At 41.9% G+C, this 15,837-nt stretch overlaps 1 protein-coding gene across 1 annotated transcript in view; it reads left to right on the forward strand.

The window, feature by feature from the left end:
* Positions 1-3,245: 3,245 nt before the first annotated feature.
* EDAR (ectodysplasin A receptor) overlaps positions 3,246-15,837 on the forward strand; it is a 70,992-nt gene continuing 58,400 nt past the window's right edge. Inside the window, exon 1 of the mRNA XM_027639628.1 lies at positions 3,246-3,355. The gene's annotated coding sequence lies outside the window, so the exon portion shown is untranslated. The remainder of the gene's footprint in view (positions 3,356-15,837) is intronic.

Below are 15,837 nucleotides of genomic sequence, written 5' to 3' on the forward strand. Positions count from 1 at the left end.
CCAGAAGCATCAGAGATTAATGTTCTTTAATACCCATAGTTCTCTCTCCTCCCCAAGTAATAATACCTCACAAAAGGTATTATTACCTTTTGAGACAAAGGTTTAGAAATAAAAATAGAGTAAGAAAAAGAAACCAACAGTTTGACAAATGTCTTATCTGGAGAATATATACCAAGGAAGAAAACTAAGTGAAACTATATGGAAAGACTTTGATAAAGCAAATAATTTCACAACAGTAAGTACGGAAATGTTAATGCATAGAGCAGGTCAGCATATATGCAAAAGTGAGAAATTACAATGCAAAGCAATACATGCGAACAAAGATGCTGCAGAGAATGAAGTTCCAAATCCAGACTGAAATATAATGTAACACCATAAATATCCACTGATCCCTGGTTTAAAACATTGTATCCAAAGTCTAGATCAAGAGTTTGAGTTACTGACTGTCCTAGCATTCAGTCTTTTTTATTAAATCAACAGTAGAACTCCCATAGACATCTGTAATACATGGAGAGGCCTCTTAAGAGTACTTTTGATACAACAGTGTATCTCCAGTGTCCTATACTCCATTTGTTCTTGGCACTTCAGTTTAACTCTTTCCTAGCTTTCTAGCTTCCCTTGGTTTTTCAGATATTTGAGGAAGGTTTGTTCTTTGGTCCATCTTCCTGTGTTCTCCAAAGCCTGCCTGAGTTTTTGAAAGACTGGGAAGAAAATATCATATAACAAATAAGGTGTTCCCTCTCAGCAGATAGGGAGAGGGTGGTTTCATTTAGTTTTAAGTTCTTCTGCAATAGTTGTCATGAGATCTTCCTTCTAGGAAGGAAGTAATGATTAATACATTTGTTAATTACAGATGTCCTAGAAGACACAGAAATATGTTGTTAATTATTTCAAATATATATTGCAAACACAAGAGCATGGTTACTGTAGGTGTTTGAGCTAAGCTAATTGCTTTGTAATTTTCAGATGCTGGCTGCCTTCCTTGTGAAAGACATAATTCTGAAAATCAAAAATATATTTAAATGGGCTAGCCTGGGACAGTCTATCTAATGATTTGGAAGAAGTTTTCCAGTTGCTAAATAGGGTTTTGTGACTTGGTAATCAGTTTCAGTTCTCAGGTATTTGTGAGACTGGAGACTTGTAATCAGGCTAGAGTCAGCTGGAGAAGTGAGTCAGGAAAATTTGAGGAATTACTGAGAGATACCATATGAAACAAATCAAACCTTTCTGGCTGTTGAAAACCTTTATCAGACTAGTCTTTACACAAGCCAGCACCCATATGTGCTTTCTCTGGCCTAATAAAAAGTGCAGCAGCTGAAAGGAGTGCTGTAGTTCTTAGACAGAATAGAACCGGTGAAGGGCAACCACATGGAGGTATAAAGTGTTGAGGGACAAGGGCTGAGGGTAGTGGTAGGTGTTGCAACAAACCTGACTGAGGGGATTGGGTGGGTTATGACGGAAGAAAGAGGGTTAGAAGCCATGGATGAGCACACTCATGCAGTCATCAGTTTAACATCAGTGAATGGGTGGGATGCTAATGGAAGATGGAAGCCCTTTGCAGTTGTGTGCTTGTAATTTTGTATTTTGGGAAACAAATGTAAACTCTGAGAAAGGGGCCCTTTATCAAGCACACCCCCAGAAGTGCTGCCTTTTAATTTCTAGCAGATTCTGCTAAATTTTCCTTCTTATAGTACTTTTTTCTCTTAGACCTCAGTTTCGTAACAAAATGAACATTACTACTTCTAACAGACAATAGAGGTCTTTAGACAGCTCAACTTTAGGTATAAACCAGATGATTTTTCACCACAAAAGGAGAAAGGTCCAAAGACCTTGTTTTGTCTGTGTTGTAGTGATACCAGCCATGATCTTTTCTTCTCTGAAAGCAAGAAGGAAGCAACTTGCTGTGTAGCCCAGGGTCAGCTTTTGACAACTGGAACCATTGAACTGAATATGCTTCTTATTAAAATGAAAAAATGTCCAATTATATTTTAATGTTGATTCATAACACTGAGTTTGGTACGTGCTAGATAAGAACCAAAGCATGCCTTTGCCCAGTGGGATGGGGAGGGTCAGGTCAGCTGTGGAGTTACAAGTACAGCATACACCAGACCACAGATTTTATGAATCCTGTATCCCTACAAGGCTGAAGGGCCTCCTCTGAGAAAATCTCCTCTGAGATTTTCCACTGATCAAGCACTGTCAGGTTTTCATACTACATATCGGATGCTGACAAAAGGAGTTGTAGTGTTGATATGTTTTTCCTTTATGGTCTCTGAGTTAACTGCTCTAGCTGCACTCAAGCCATTTGCAGGTGTCCTGGATTTTTTGCATTTCATTCAGTGATAAATAATGCTATACGAGTAGATTATTTCACATTTTCCGATTTCAAGGAGCAGTGCCTTTGCAGAAATACTAGCAATCCCCTCCAGCAGAGTTAGCTGATAACCAGAATTTGCAACTTTTAGAAAGTACAACAGTATAAGAATATTTCAGTTTTGCTTGGGAAGAAAAGAATTGGTAGTTCATAAAGGTAGCTATGACATTTTCAACTTGAAAAAATCTAAGTTATTCCTTCAGAATTTGCTAAAAGTCACAGAGAGTTGTGTGTGGTCCTGGGGACCCAGTGATTCTTGATATCTCCCATGCTGTCCCTCTCTGATAAAGTCCCGTGGGAAGTCCAGGGGGTCCCCAAACATGCGACTTCCGAGTAGAAAACTGAGACAGGCTTCAGAGGAGCCAGCCCAAATTACCTAAAAATCTAGCTATTTGTGCAGAATAGTTTCATTTTGCCATACCAACATTCGCTGAACTGAACCAGTTCAATCGTCAAACTTCACCCTGGTTCCTTCTACTCCCAGGAGTTTCCAGAAGCATTCCCCTGCTCCGTGCCCCAGGGTCTGGCTCCCCTTCTCCCAGCCAAACCAGATAAAAACCTTCTCCTCACGTTCACCAGCAAAATCCGAGCTCTGCCGTAGCGGGCATGGACGTGGGACTCCTCATCCTGCCGTGCTCCTCTAGGTGGGGTAGGCGAGTTTCCGCAGAGAGCAGAGCCCGCTCCGGCGCCCGCGGCTCTACCAAACTTCGCAGAAGACAGCGAGGGGAAGAAGTTATTGGGGAGCCCCTCCAAGCCTGCGAAGGGGGCGCGGGGCCGTCGGCTGGCGGCTCCGGGGAGTTTGGGCTCCCTGAGACCCAACTGGGAACATTAATGACAAGCTCTGCGAGCGGAGGAGACGCGCGGTGGCTGCGCCTGAGCCTCGGCACCTGTGAGAGCCCGAGCAGGCGGGTACCCCGCGCCCTGTGCCCGCCGGAGGAGCTCTGCTCCGGGCTTCGGAGGTGGTGATCCCATCTGCGCAAGGTAGGCTCATGGCTGCTGCCTCTCCCCAGAGCCAGCCTGGCTCCGGTAGGGGATCCACTCTGTCGTGGGGATGTCACTGAGAGCTGTGTCTGGAAATTGTGTTGGGTTTAGGTTTAGTTTGAACGAGTTCTTCCATTCAGTGGATTTCTCTGTTCCTGGCACTGGAGTAAAGAGCCGCTTTTTTTCCTGTGAATGCTAGAAAGTAGCTACAGTTCCTGGTAGTGTCTTTGATTAGAAGTTAAAGTTTCTACACATAGAATGTGTTGTAGACTTTTTTATTATTAGAAGTACGGATGTTCTGACCAGTTCCCAAACTCTAGAGGATCCAGTGCGTTTTTTTATTTCAGTAGAAGTACATACTTCTCCAGACGATAGTGGAACTGTTGTTTTGGGGTTTGTGTTAACATTGCAAGCTAATTTGCCTGTACTTCTTTACACTGCTACTATACTCTTGAAATCACAACCAACTCCGTAAGATTGGTAGTGTTGTGGCTGACTCCATATGCTTGTGAATAGACGTTCGTAGCATGCCAGTTTTAATTTTCCCTGCTTCCACAATCTTGTTGGAAAAGGATACTGTGGGACTGAGGTCCAGAGAGGAAAGCGGGCTGCTGCCCACACTGAGGAGTATCTGGGCAGCAGTGGCATTGCATATGTGCTCTAAGCACAGTACACTGTAGCCATAAGTAGTGCCAAAGTAGCTTTGAAATGTCCAGCTCAGCTACATCTGGGGGAGCAGAGAGCTCAGCCAGGACTGCAAAACTTGCTCCAACACTAAAGTGGCCTGTGTGAGCCTTGCATGACTATGAAAGATTGTCATTGGTACTGAGCATGGTGTTGTTAGCTGCTGCTGCCACAGCTACAGCACTGATACTGTGGATTAGAAAAAGTGCAGCTAGTCACTTTGCCTACAAGAAAGGTGATTTCGTTCTTTCAACCAGTGGAGCTTTAGATATTATATGAAGGGGCACTGGATGGCACTTTGGATCTGTCACCATGGGATGACAGGTGAGATCCTCATCAATAGTATAACAATGCCAAGGAGCTTAGTGATCACTGCCTCCTTAGAGTACCACCCCAAACCTCTTTATATGCCTCAAGCTACAGGGAAAGCTTTCACACCTCTGGCTGCCATTCGTTCCACTAGACAAGGCCGATGGCTACTGCTGCCACTCCTCTACAGCAGAAGTGGGAGATGATGTTGTGCACTGGAGTTTTGAATTATAGATCTTGAAATGTTTTGGCAAGTGGTGGAAATCTCTGGCAACTCTATAAGAAAAATCATGGGAGATCACAAATTTTAAAAGGAAATTAATGTGATAGTGCAGAGTAGGGTCAAACCCCTTGACTATGATCTGGATTGCTCAGTTCTTTGTTCTTTTCTCTCAGAAATTTCTAAGATGTAGAAAGTGAAAAGAAAAAGAAGTTTAGGCATCCTCTATCAATGAGCAACACTGATAAGAAATTATTTTTGAAATTAAAAAAGACAAGAACAGACAAATAAAGGAAATGTGTTCAGCAGCACCCTGTTTGACTCCACACCACTCAGTGGGAACAATTTCACCTTCAAGTAAGCTCCCATGAGGAAAATTTCACTGGCCATGACTGATGAGGCTGAAGGTGTTACCAGAGCTTGGCCCAGCTCTGCTGGTTTGTAGGGTACAGCGTAGTTGTGTTGCTGTTTGCAATAATGTAGTCTGGCCACAACAAAGAGCTCAGATGAGAATGTGCCCAGAAAAAGCCAGCAGGCTTTTTTTTTCTTAATAGATAGATAGCTTTTACAGAAAACCGCTGGCATAAATAGGTTGCTTTTTCTCTATTGCAGCTAGATGGAAAACATGTTTTAATTTTCAAGGCATCGTACTGAATTGTATGCCATGGAAATCATCTCATGGAAAAAACTGAATGCAGTTTTACCATAGAGGTGTTTAGAATTCTTCTGAAAATGGCTTCACATGAAACATTTCAACTTTATGTGTAAAGGTGACATTTCTTGGAGGACTGGAATGTTTTAACATAGTCTACAATTTCTAACTGAACCCATATAGCTGTGCTAGATAAATGGTCCAAGTCTCAGTTTTCAAAAAATAGCAGCATAAACTTTTGAAGATTAGATTAATATTAAGATAATGTTTTTCTTATGTTGTCATCAGTGGAGGAATTCCCCTCTAATATCCTCAACATAGTTGTTTCCTTTAACCATGTTAGAATGGAACTGGGTCTCAGATGATATCTATGCTGCCTCTCTTTTTTGCTAAAGAGTAGATAAATTGCAATGAGAGCTAGTGCCTATAGCAGAATAACCAGAGAGGTGCCAGCATGGCCCCACCCTACATGAGTCATTGGTGAGGAGCTGAGTGTAGATCAGCCTTTCTATTCACTCCTGTAAAAGGTATCTCATTTCTCCCTCTGGTTATTCTGAAACCAGGCCTTTACTGCCTTCTGGTGCTCTCATGACCCTCAAGACCCAATATATTTTTTATGATGTAGTAGAAGATAACAGGTACCTCTTTTTATCCCACAGCTCCTGAAGAGGCAGTTCTTGTTGGGGAAAACCCTTCTTTCCTAATATGTAGAAAAGTTCTGGCCAGTGTGTCAATAGGGCAGGGAGTTGTTTGCAAAAACAGAGACACTTTCTTACCATGTATATTCCAAGAAGGTACACCCTATAAAGAATTAGATATTACTGAACAAGGATGGGATTGTGACATGTAAGACTGTCCACCTTGGCAAGTATAATTGACCTATGCCGAAGGTCACTGCGTGGACAAAATGTTTGGCTATAATTTTACCAGAAAACTAAGAACCTGCCTTCATACAGCAGAAGACTAGAACATCTAAAGATTATTTGGAGGCCAAGTAACTTGTTGTTCTTTTGTTTGATTTATCACTCATCCAGCTCTACAACAAATGAACTGAGATGCTGCACCCATTCAGTCAATGGCAGAACTCCCACAAGGGTGGTGTGTCCAGCTCTTGCTGACTCTGTGGCAACATTCAGTAATCAAACACTGTTTCCTGAACCATGTTAGCTTTGCACACATTTCTTCTGACTTGACATAGATCAGATTTTCCAGTTTCTTCCCACCAGGGAAATCGGAACAAAATAGAGAGGAAGTTCTTTTTAAATTTAGACATCCATTAGAAACAAAAGAATAAACGACAAACAAAGACTATTTAAAAGCATTATCTACTATTGTCTTTTGAAGAAGTTAAAGCTTTGCCAGTGGATTTTCAAATCTCTGCAGAGATGGAGTCAGAGCCACATCCTCCTGATCTGACATTAGTGAGTGCTGGTTTTGAACTGTCAGAAGTGGCGTTGTGTGAAGTTAAGCCACAATGCTTGAGCTGAATCACCCGCCATGAATCTAACAACAGGTTTTACATTGACACGTTTCCACATTAGCATAACGTCTGACCGTCTGCAGTGCAAAACCAATAGCAAAGTGCCTGGTAGACTTCATAGAGTTTCTGGCATTTGTTCTTTTTTAGACTCGGTTCTGCAGAGCTGAGGATTTTTTTGATTCAGTGCCTTAAATTCTTCCTGTTTCCTTTCTGGGAGGGAATGACTAGTAAGATTTTATGTGGCCGAAGGGACTACCAGAGCTATGTCAGTTTTACAGCAGAAAGACTTTTTGAGGAGATTGATGTTGCCCCATTCCCTGTCCCACAGGAAACCTCTCCAGCAGTTGGTGGTATCTCAGCTGACCCTTACCTGACTTGAGCATAGGAGGCTAGGAGGGTCTCGATGACCCAGCTGTCCAGGGGCCTGCTTTGATAATAAACGTGTGGGGTAAATTGTGTTTTGAGAATGTTACTTAGGTACAATCAATGGCTACTTGGAAATTGGGGACGAAAAGCAAAAGAGTTTATAACATATAGCTTGACTACACTTGTGTCATCCTGCAATGTTGATAGACCTGAGACCCTTTTGATTTTTAGGCCAAGATCAATGTAGTTGCTAACCTCCAGCATCCAGCCCTTCCTAACCAATCTTCTACTGGAACCTGGCATAGAAAGATACATGAGCTCCAGTTTCTCACTTTATCTCCACTGTGCAAGTGCTGGTGGATGTATATCCCCTGCAGATCACGATAATGAATCTCTGGTTCATTAGGCTTTATAGCCAGCACCTGGTACTGCAAAACTTGGCTGCATCCAAATCCAAGCCAACTCTTTGGTAAGAAGGAACCCTGGAAAGATTCACTCTTTTTCCCACCTCCCCTGGAGGTTGTGTTGTACATGAAGACCAGCCTTTATCCTCTGTTCAGCCATGTAACAGGCTGGGGACCAAAGCAGAAACATATGGCCAAGTGCTGAGAGAGCTTTTAGTTCTGACAGTTCATGCATCTCTTCCTTTGGATATATCACAAACAAAAACTACTGAAGTGCCAGTTAAGCAGCATACAATCATTTACAGATTGACTGTCATGATTTTTCTTTTAATTTTAAGCAAGAACCATTTTAATAGTTCAGGATTAGATATTTCTAATTACCGAGGGTAAAAGTATGCATTCCTATGATGTGCTCCATTTTTCTTTCACAACTGTATGCACTCTCCATTGCTTGGGAGATGGACCCAGGAGGGAAAGAGATCTGTATAGTAATAGCTGATAAATTGAGGTTTTCTAGAAATTGACTTCTGTCATTTGAAAGAAGAAGACTAAAAGACCCTGTGCATCCAGATCACAAATCTTGGAAGAGAAACACTGGGACTGCAAAAATGATATCAAAGGCTAAAATAGGCAGAATCTGTTAAAATACTTGATGCTGGTTTATAGCCTGCATTAGTTAGGAACTATGAAACAGACAGCATCCTCAGACAGGGGAGAGTTCAATTTGCCACTTATAACAAAGAGGAGCTTGAAATTACCATCCTAAAGTAACATTTCTCTTCCTATCAGAGTCAACTAAAGAGAAAAGGCTGGGGACATGTTCTCTTTTTGTCCCTTGAGATTTAGCGATTTCTTCTCTTGGTGGGTAGCTGGTGACAATGAGTCCCCTGAGTTAGATGTGTTTGTATTTCCACAAATAGGAAAGAATGATCTGTGGGTTGCCACCCATCCAGTGGCCCATGACAGGGGGAAAAGCAAAGCAGCACCACCTTCAACTGGCCATCCTCTTTCTCTCTCAGTCTTTTCCACCTGCACATCAGGCATGGCTCAATGGCCTGTGGGCTCACCTCCAACCCACAGGAGTTTATGGGCTGGCAGATCTGCTTAAGCTGAGGCTGGCGTGAAGACTGGCAGTCTGAAGCTGGTTTCACAAAGCATTCAGTTGTGCCGGTTGCAGGAGAGCAATAATTTCCAAAAGAGGGGCAGAGCGCACAGCTGATGGCAGTAAGTATCTCAGCTGCCAGCATTTATTCCATCACCAAGTGTGAGTGTCAGCACGTTCCAAGAGAGACAAAAGCAAAACCAAGTTATTGAGGCATTGTGGGGCACAGATTTCTTTTATTACATTTAAATACTTCCCCATGATGAGTCTTGTCTCTTTAAATTTTCCATACAGAAAAAGCATGTGCTAACATATTGCCAGTTGGAGGGGTATATTTTTCTGTGCATGTGTAGATCTAGTTGGTTTCTTTGGGACATAAAATACAAAGGAAAAAGCCATTGTTCTTTTCTTGCTCTCAATTTTCAAAAATTGCCATTTCTTATAAGTGGACCAAAACAGATAACAGATGGCACTGGCTAGCAACAAGGAAACCTAGATGCAAATATTGTACAGTACACGAAGAACGTCTCTGATGTGGCAGGGTTGTGTTTTTTATCATGGTTTCTGTTTGTGAGAAAAATCCAGCACTAGCACTTTGTGGTATTTAATTGGATATGAAGGGTGCAAATAGTTCAGCTGGTGACCAAACGATAAAACTGGTAATAAATAAAAAAATGAATTGATGAAATGACCATATAGGAGCTCAATATGCTTCCCAGTAAAGTCAACAGTAATGTCAGCAGATATCCAACCTGCATGCCCATTTCTGATTTTCATCCAAGATCTCATATACACAGGCTACACCACAAAAGAGAAATAAAGGGTGCTTTTCTGTGAATGCTTTTGTGGTCCAAGTGATCAGTCAGTGGTTTTCAGACATCAAAGTCAGGCACTGTGCAGGGTCACTCAGAGAAAGCAGTAGGTCCAGCATGTCAGCCTCATAGGTGCCAAGCAGCCCTTACAGTCCTGCTCTCCCCAGCATGGATATCTTTAAATGAACCATCTGAGCTGAACTACAGGGGTTTGTCCATAGCTGGGAGATGCAAGTCTTCCAGAGCTTGCATAAGGTTGTTTCTAATTTAGCTTTGTTGAAAGTCAGACTAAACAAACAGATCTCTCTGCTGCAAGTACCTCTGCATGGGGAAACACCAGGAGCACTTTGAGGAGGCAGTGAGTGGTGCCCTTGGGGGTACAGCACATGGGAGAGGCGCATCCACATGCAGATGAGACATCTGGTTGCAGTTTGATGCATGTACACATTTTCCGCTCACTCCTGCCCACAGTGTCACCTCTGCCTCAGCTTTTAAATTCCAGCCTCCAGAGCAGGGAAAGGCAGCACAAGTTGAAGGAAACTAATATCCCACCAACTTCTCTTTCCAAGCAAGAGCAAATCTCTTCTTGTAGCAAATGACTATCTGATCCATCCCCTAGAATGAACAATAGAGATCTGAGCAGCTGGAAAGTTGAGGTCTGATGTCTTGTTTGGGTGAGATTACAATTAAATGCCTTCTTCCTGCAGAAATGGGTACTTGCCAAATTTCCAGCGTAACAGAGAGCACTTGTTTCTTGTGCTGCAGAGCCCTAAGATATCAGACCTTCTATATAAGGCAAAAGACAGACAAATGCACTCAAAATGTTGGAACAAATTCTCATATTTACTCTCTTTGCCTCTACCCCCATTGCTTGTACGGGCAGATCCATGGCAATGAGCACAGCCTTATCTTGTTGGTAGAAGGATGTGGTTAAATGGTCACTGATTTTTTTTTTTTCTAGAAAATGAGTATGTTGATGTAGTGCCAGTCAGATACTGACAGAAATTTGAGGGAGCCCGTGAAGCTCGCTTGTTCATTGATGCTCCACTCGTAATGGTGTGCCTGTCCCATGCCTTTGCTGGTAAAATACCTTTTCCCTAGCCCTTCTCCCATACAACACTGAATCTATGCCTATAGAGAGGATCAGAGCGTCAAGAGTTTTCTTCATCATATGTTTAAATTCAATTTTTCTTTGAAGTACTTCTGAATGCTCCTTTTGCGTTCAAGTAGAGCTGTCACTGAGTTCACTGAGGTTTGCCCGTGCAAGGAGCAAAGGCTCTGTCCCCTTGGGATTACACAAGCCATTTTCTAGTAATTTGTCTGCTCAGGTGACAGATTTACTTATTATAGCACTGAAAACAGGAACTTTACTGTCTTCTAACAGAAATGACTTTACATATTATATGAAACTGAGCCAAAGGCAGTGCTCTTGTTAGCTGGAGTTGGTGGCTGTTTGGTTAGTCTGGACATGAGAATTATCTACTTCCCCTTCCTCTTTTTTTTGTTTTTGTTAATGAAGGCTTTATACCTGACTAAAATATGTAGCTGTATTTTTCCCTTCAGGTCATGTTATCGGAAGCTTTGAGTTGGGGGTGGGAGTAAAAAAGTTCACTTACTAAGTAAGATTAAAGCAATTAAAGGCTAAGGCTCATATTTAATTTTCCCTTGTAGATGCAATTTTTCATGCAGTGACAGCATCAGAACCTTTTCAAGTTTTATAGCTATTTCACATTTGGCAGAAACAACAGGAAACCATCTGTAGCAAAGCAGGATTGTTGTAAGTGTAATATTCAGTAATGAAAAAAAGATTAAAAGAAAACACTGTTATCTTTATGTATAGCTTTGAAGGCGCAAGGAGCAGGATGCTTGCATTTGCCCATCTATCTGCTACCTTCATAAAAATTTTCTAGATGAAGCAACCATGTAGAAAATTGATTATTTCAGCAGAAGGAAGTAATCCAATAGGAAATTTGACTTTTGGGTTCTTGTTGAGATTTCCATAGTGACTGTAAAGATGCTTGTGCAGAGGAGGCTGTATATGCTTGTTTGCTGTAAATCATGACTTACAGTGGTGGAGCTTATAAGCACATACACAACTTCAAATTGTCAAACTGTCCCACAGCAGGCGAGTAAGCTACTCATGTTCTTAAGCTTTAACTCCATGCTTGAAAGTATTTTCTGGACAAGGGAAATAAAAATAAATTGTGGGAATTTAGATGCCTTGTACTGTCCTCTGTTCCTATATGACAATGTGTGTTTGTTCTTGCTTTGCTGTGTTTTCTGTGCAGACTTCCAGACTGAAAAAGTGTATACTCACTCTTGTGGGTGAAAATTGTGGGTGAAAAATACTTTTTACTGAAACTTAGTTTGTTAATCAGGGTGTCACATCCCAACACTGCAGTTTCGGGCTTGCTCACACTAGCCACTGAATACCTCGGAAGACCATGGTCAGTACTGTAAAGTTGTTACAGTAAAAATTTTTTGGTCATGCCAAAATACTTGTCAGTATGTCCATTCAAGAAAGGGAAAGAACCATTTTTTCATGTGTGCTCTAAAATTTAGCCTGGGCTAAACCTATCTGTAATTTCTTTGTCACTGACAGTGTTTCACATTTTAATAATCAGACCTAGTTTTTAAGATAGCATTTTGCTGTGCAAAAGTCAAAATATGTCAGGGAACTGCAATATATTCTTGTTATTAATGTCTTAAATTATAGCTAGGACACCCTGTTTTTCCAGTTTTCAAGGCAAGTTATGAAGGCTTTTTTTTTTTCCAGTGCTGAGCTGATGAGACATTAAAGGTTTCTTTTTCAAATAGTTTGGCTGTTGGGTTGCTCCTTTCACTCACACCTGCCCCTTGACTTAGAAATCATCTCCGCCTCTTCAGCATCAAACACTGAATTTACATAGACACAAAGAAAGTGTGGAAGGCCAACAGCTTGCACGGTCATTAAGATGGGAATACAACAAGAACAAAGCAGCACAACGGTAAGAGAAATACATCAATACCTTACCTTTCTGCAAGGCTGACTAACCAGGGCTTTCCCACAGGAGGGAACGGTGCTGAGGATACCGCAGGATTAGCAGATGCATGTAGGGCTGCTGGCAGTGACTAAGCCAGCAACAGCGAGAGAGTTGAAGTTCTAGACATGAGTCAGGTCTTGAACTTGTTGTGGTTTGTAGCGGCTCAAAAGGCTTTGTACGGCATCACTGTAAGAATCTGTGACTGCGAAGTGATGGGCTTACAGCTGATAGAGCCGCTGTCTGCTTTGGAAGGGAGTGTTTGCCTTCAACAAAATATTGCAGTCGAGCTCAATTCCACATGTTGCTCACCCACAGCAGCACCTTGGTTGTATCTAAGTTGTAACTTACATTATTTTAACACCTTTTCCAAGGTACTCTGTCTTATTAATTCAGTAAGATCGTCCTAAATATACAAGGATCCGTGGAGAATTTCAGAGATGCACATAAGAAGCGTCACAAAGTTACTTCTTAAAATATATGTGACAAAAATAAGACAAAAGCAGTTGGATGATACATGTGTTTAGCAGCTAAAGTAAGTAATATTTCTTATGTGTGCATACCTTTTTCTTCTGGAATTCAAAAACACAGAAGCAAAGAAAATGAGAGGGAAGTATGTAGTCTGGATTTGTTTTGTCCTTTCAGGACTTTCTGTTCATCCTTTTTTAAACAAGTTTAGCAGAAAGACTGGCGTGAAATGACTTGAGGTGCTCCCTCAGTCCTGATGTCATAGGTGTTTTTGCTGTTTCTTTTAATAAACTGCTGATGTCGTACTTTCCTCTGCTGTTGCCTGTGCCTGTGACAGAGATGGACTAAAACTTAAAGGTGCAATTGCTGCACAAGCTGTATTTGTTTAATCAAAATGAATGAAAGAGAAAGACATCTGCTTTTCGTCTTGCAAAGTCAAGTTCAAAGGCATTGCTAACAGCTCAAGTTCCCTGAAACACATACAGAAGCAAAGCTGCTATCTGTGGTATTTTCCCTGTCATTACTGATGCTGGCTGGATTAATTTAGCAAGCAGTGCACACAGACCTTTGCTTAACTTCATAGACATGTCCATTTTTGCAGAAGAGATGAAAACTCATAAGCAGTACTGTTTAACTTTGGAATAGTTTTCATCTGGAGTTTTCACCCTTTTTTGTACATATAGATGAAACACTTTTCCTTAATCACAGAAGAGCAATTAGTGGTGAGTGTGTGAAAAGTGCATAGAATAGCAGGCAGTCTCTGAATCTTTGATTTGGCAGCACTCTGGGGTGAGAAGCAACTACTTTCTGTTATATCATCTCCATGGACTTAATCCCAAGGAGGAACTTGGATGCCTAGCAAACAAGTCACTTCACATGCTAAGTCTAAAATTTAGATCCTAAGAAACCTTGCTTGCCTGCCTCTTCACCCCAGAGGTGCCTACATACCTTAACACCTACGTTTACATCCACCAAGTTCCTTGCATGCCTGAACATGTGCTTTTGGACACTCTTTACCTGAATTGGTCTGTGCTGGATGAACAGATCCACATGCAACACATTAAGTTCTCCCTATGAGAATGGTCACACTGGTATATTTAGCCCATGCTTAGGGCGTTCAGGTGGGAGATCTGGACTTGATCTTCCTTTCAGCATGGGGAGACTTTAGCTGTTTCACTCACAACAGTGTCCCCAGCCTCAGCTCTTGTGTGTTCTGACAGGCTTCTGTCTAGCCTTCTTGGTTTTTAACTGTTACATTTTCCTAGGCATAAGTGATTATTTGGAGAGCAAAAGAAGAATAATGCTGCTGCGTGGTGGCTAGGGTTCTTGCCAGGCTGTATGGAAATGTGGACTCTGGGCAATACTCAATATAAGATATTTAAATTTTGTTCAGAGTAAGAACTGAAGCCTAGTTTCCAAACCCTGTCCCAGGTGGTGCCCCAGTCACTAGATTTGGGAGTGTCTGAGTGAAAAATGAAACAAAACTGACTCATGCAAAACAGAAAAGCTTCAAGAGGAGGGAGCTGGACAATCCTGTGAGAGAATCCCTATAGCCACGCTGCTCAGCCAGGGGCCTTGACTGTTCCCTCTCCATGAGCCCACCCAGCATGCCTCCAGCCTCTTAGAGGGGAGATTTCCAAAATTTATTCAAACAAAGAAGAATGCTGTCAGGCATTTGGTCTTGCGATGCCCCATAGGTGACAGGGTTATTAAGTATAAAGATATGAAGCAGTGGTAGGAGGGGTTCCATAGACTGGATTTTGGTGGGAGACTAGAGACCTGAATAGCAAAGCCTTGCCAGGTTCCTAAGCCCTGCCAGGGTCCTGGGCAAGGTATTTTGATGATTTCTTTTTCAAGGCATCTCCCTCTTTCCAAACTCTGGCTGTTGCAAGGATGCTACCACCTTCTGTGTCTTCCATGGAGCGCTGAGTCCATCGTGGTACTGCTCCTGTTGTGAATCTGGCCTGATCCCCAATGAAGTAGGAAACTTTCTTAGGAAAAATATGCTAGCTATTAGCCTGGGCTAGTTAAATCAGATGTGGCTAAGAGGCAAGTAGCTCCAGGAACATCAGCAGGCATGAAGGTTGATTTCTGATGGATCAGTGTCTTGTGGCCAATAGTCAACTCCAACTGAAGCTCTCCCCACTGGGACATTTGCAAAGACCTTGCTACCACTTGCATTTTTCAGTGGCTTACAGGTCAGCCTCCTCCCATGCTATAGTGCACCAGGAGCCCTGGCCCAGCCACCTGCACCATGACACCTCCGAGGACTCCTGGGGAGAGGGGCTTGGGATGTACGAGCCTTGTGGAAGTTTGTGGGTAATTGCATCAGGGCCACACAAGCACCATTTGCTTTGGAATCCACTTAAAATTTGGGTAAATACATCTAGTTAAAAAGAAAAAAAGCACACAAAACAAAACTAAAAACAAACAAACAAACAAAACCCACAAAAAATCAACAAAGTAGCCCTCTTGCAAATATCCAATAACCCCATGATTTTGGCACTCTCTTGAGAGACAGGTGTTGAAAATTCAGCTCCCTGTTCCAAATTAAACATTTAACTCAGTGTGTCATACACCTGCACTAATAAATTGATCTGTGGAAACTATATACTCCTCTGAAATGTGCTAACCATACTCTATATGCAAGTTTTTAGTCCTTACTAAAGGTGTAGCAATATTTTTTAATCTTTTAAAGAACAGCTATTCAGAGTGCAAGCAGATAGCACAGCAGAGATTTAGGAGTGAGATGTTGCAGGGGTAAACTTCAGTGAAGAGGTCAGAGGTGGTATGAATGTGGTCATCTTAGGTCTTCATTTCCAGGATTTTGAGTGGCTTTGGAGTTAAATTCTACAGTAGCTATAATATTTTCTGAACACTGAGGATAGACTTCAAAAAAGGTATTTTTATTGTAGCCTAATTAGCTTTTATTTGAGAGACTTTGCCAGTTGAGTTAATGCACTTT

This window comes from Corapipo altera, unplaced genomic scaffold (genome assembly GCF_003945725.1).
Source record: "Corapipo altera isolate COAL_440 unplaced genomic scaffold, ASM394572v1 0, whole genome shotgun sequence".
Lineage (NCBI taxonomy): Eukaryota > Metazoa > Chordata > Aves > Passeriformes > Pipridae > Corapipo > Corapipo altera.